At 35.7% G+C, this 3,862-nt stretch overlaps 1 protein-coding gene across 2 annotated transcripts in view; it reads right to left on the minus strand.

The window, feature by feature from the left end:
* Positions 1-3,862, minus strand: part of LOC106871704 (growth hormone-inducible transmembrane protein) — a 30,603-nt gene that overhangs the window by 20,383 nt on the left and 6,358 nt on the right. Inside the window, exon 1 of one of the 2 annotated variants that reach the window (XM_014918314.2) lies at positions 77-223. The exons of the other annotated variant lie outside the window; for it this stretch is intronic. The gene's annotated coding sequence lies outside the window, so the exon portion shown is untranslated. Of the gene's footprint in view, positions 1-76; positions 224-3,862 lie in introns of those variants that run through there. 2 annotated transcript variants of the gene reach the window in all.

Raw genomic sequence — 3,862 nt, forward strand, 5'->3', positions numbered from 1 at the left:
ATATATATATATATTATATATATATATTATACTTGCTACTTCAGATAATCAATAAGAAGAGATTTTGTTCACTTACTGTAAACTATTGGTTAAACAGGAATCAAACGAAACTTCGCGAAATACGCAGAACAAATTTTGTCTGGTTAGGAACGGTGTTAACGCATTATCACCTCTAGCTTAAATTTAGTCCGCGTTGCATTTATTGTCAGGTTGGGAGTGTGGTAATTGGGGGCAAGAAAGATACATGATTTTTTCATCATATATTTGCTATTAGATATTGATTGTTCTATACGTTTTATTGAACATACTTTCCGAAGTAAATAAATAATACTTTTTAGCTAAATAATCCAGAATTTGTATTTTTATGTCAACATTAAGAAATGGAGTTTCATTATTAAACTTAAACCATCATCATCATCATCATCATTTAACGTCCGTTTTCCCTGTTGGCATAGGTTTGACAGAAGCTAATAAGTCAGAGAGCTGCAACAGGCACCTGTCATCTGTTTCGAATTGTTTCTACGGCTGGATGCTCTTCCTAATGCTAACCACTTTACAGAGTGTACTGGATGTCTTTTACGTGTCACTGGTACAGGTGCCTCTTACATGCCACTGTTTTTTTACACTGACTGCATAGAAAATTAAACACCAGCATGGATAACAAAAGGAAGGACAGTGCTGATACAGGAGGACAAAGTAAAAAGAGGGGAAGTCAGTAATCATAGATCTACTACTTACCATTACTTTGGAAACTATTAACTGGCGTCATAGCAAATGAGGTATATAATTTTCTGGAAAAGAGAGTCTGTTGCCAGAGGAAGAAGAAATCAAGGGGAACTGCTGATCTACCATTCATAGTAGAATATTAAATGAGGTACGAGCAAAGAAGAGGAATTTAGCTGTTGGATGAATAGATTACAGGAAGGGGCCTACAACAATGTCCCACATAACTGGCTCTTGGAGTATCTGAATATGTTCAGAGTTAATGAAAAGATAAACAACTTTTTGGAGAAAGTGATGAGGGTGTGGGAAGTAGAACGGACATATGCAAATGAATTTTTAGGTAGCACGAAAATATACATTTGTCATTGTGTTAATCCCTCTGACAAGTTTACAGAGAAAATCCAGGCCTGCCTGTCATCATTGAAGAGTACTTTTAAATAGGCCAGTTAGGCGACACTGGCATCGGCCATGGCTACAATCTCACTTGGCTTGCTGGGACTTTTCAAGCACAGCATATCTCTAAAGGTCTTGGCTGCTTGTCATTGCTGAGACCTTTGGAGAAATGCTGTGCTTGAGTTTACTAAAACCAAGATGAGAACAAATCACTTACTTTATATGGATGACCTCAAGATATATTCAAAAAAGTGAGACAGACCAGATTCTCTGTGAGAGTATTCAGTAAAGACACTGGAATACATTTTGGTGTAGATAAGTATATAGTACTAACAAGGAAGAGAGGCTGGAAGATAAAGTCTGATGGCATAAAATTACCACAACATCAATCAACTTCTATGAAATAATGAGAGATACAAATACCTAGGAGTACTGCAAGAGGATAAGATAATGGAAGGTAAAGAGAGAGAGAGAGAGAGAGAGAGACTGGAGAGTACAAGAGGAGAATTATGAAAATGCTCCAAACAAAATTAAATGGAGGGAACATCATTAAAGCCATAAATATATGGGTTATACCAGTATTGAGATACAATGTTCCTTTCCTGAAATGGGCTAAGTTCAAGCTGGATAGAAACATTAGAAAGCCGTTTACAATGCACAATGCACACCAACCTAAAATTAATACCAACCAACTTTATCTACCAAGGAAGGAAGGTGGTAGACGATTACTAAACACTGAAGATATTGTTAGTACTGTGATAATGGGTCTGAAAAATTATGTGCAGAGTAAAGAAAGAATACTTTCAGAAGCCAGAGATATATAAAATGTGACTGAAATAGTATGCCAATTCAAAGAGAAAAGGAAAAAAGAAATGGAACTACATGGCCAATTCATGCAACAAGCCAAAGTAAAGATTGCTGGCTTTGGTTGACAGATGGGAACTTGAAATAATGAGTATAATGAACTGACATAAGATTCAACTTATCTCATGTCAGTTCATTTTCTAATATTGCATGAAAATCTTCTACCTAATTAGCAAATCATATTCACCATCTCAAGGCTAATAAACTTCTATAAGATTATCTGATCAATTATTAGAACTGAAAGACCAAGGTGGCCTCACTGCATGCAATCAATGCAACAGGGAATCTCTAGAAGTATGTGAGAATTATGATCTTCTAAAAGAGGATATGATGCAATTTTGTTCTGTAGGCATTGTTTTTTTTTAAACATTTACCTTTACAATAGGTCAATATGCTCCAGTCACCTAAGATAACTATTAACCTATATTTTGACCTTATATTTTCAACCTAGTATTTTTTATATATCCTTCTTCATTTTAATTAGTAATAATGTACCTTTATTATTATAATACTTTTAAATCCATTGTATTTCAGGATGGTCATTTTTTTATCAGGATGCTTGCAACACAAATTCATAAATGTAACTTTTAAATCTTTAAAATTCCATTTATAGTAATATAACATTAGTTTTAGACCTTCCCTATACTTTACCTATTTTGCCTTTTTTATTGTTAATTTCTTTTCTTTGTACTCTTGTTTTTCTTGTTCCTTATTGTTTAATTTTTTATAGTTTACCACAGCTCCTGCCTTGTATTTTCTACATGCTTGGATGCTTATACTGTATTATGGTGTAGTAACGCCGTGCGCATGCATAGTCTCACGCATGCATGGAATTAAACAAGCAAGCTTTCCCGCTTAATTCTATCTCTTTCTTGCTGGCCAACAATAGAGCATGGACGTGTCAAGCAGTGTCTCCAACATTCCAACCTGGAGACAGTCTCTTTACGTGTAAAGCTGTCACTCTCCATCTTTCGGACTTACACTCGACAGCTCGCTCACATCTACATAACAACGTCCCAACAACTATGCTCACACACATAGAAGCTGTAACAACAAGAGCTAAAGATGTATATATTTACCACCTGAATAAATGTTGTTTAAGTTGATAGTCTGGAGTTCAGCGTTCCGTTTATATTTCTAATTTTATATAGGAAAGTCAGGTATACATCTAATGATGTATAACCAACTTTCCTATACTGGTGACCCGACATGATTCGAACACGCAGCCCGCTGAGCTGCAATAACCCACTTTCTTCTATATAAAGTGGTGATTCGATGAAGAAACAAACGCAGCATGGACTCTGGACTACCAACTTATAACTGGTGAACCCGACTAAAGAACAAATGCGGCCATGGAGACTGAACTACTAACCAGCATCATCGTCATGACCAACACGATTACTACGCCACCAACATCTCCAACCATAGTCAACACGACTTCTTATGTATTACCAACATCAACAAGCGTGGTTTTTATTCTCGTCTCTGTTAGAGTGGGTGTTTCCACTCACGATAAACAGACAAGAATTACAGCCTGCGATATTTCCTATTGTGTACTCAAAAAACTTGGTATAAAACTCTCGTGTACTGACTTTCTAACTGCTGGTGATATCTCACATACATATAGATGGCCTGTCTTTTATTATGTTCTTATATGTCGCATTCACACTCTCACATACACATACATCTTTTATGCCACACAATAACTCTTGTTATTCATTTCATACGGTTGTCTTTTCTATTGTCTCATTACTGGTATTTACGAAATCTATGTTACCATAGTATAACATAATTACTTGTATATCATCTTTGATATATATTTTGGTGTTCGACCGTGTGACACGTTTAAATGCAAGGAGTCCTCTGTTTTTTCCATTCGTCA

Source organism: Octopus bimaculoides, chromosome 2, assembly GCF_001194135.2.
Source record: "Octopus bimaculoides isolate UCB-OBI-ISO-001 chromosome 2, ASM119413v2, whole genome shotgun sequence".
NCBI classification, from domain to species: Eukaryota; Metazoa; Mollusca; class Cephalopoda; order Octopoda; family Octopodidae; genus Octopus; species Octopus bimaculoides.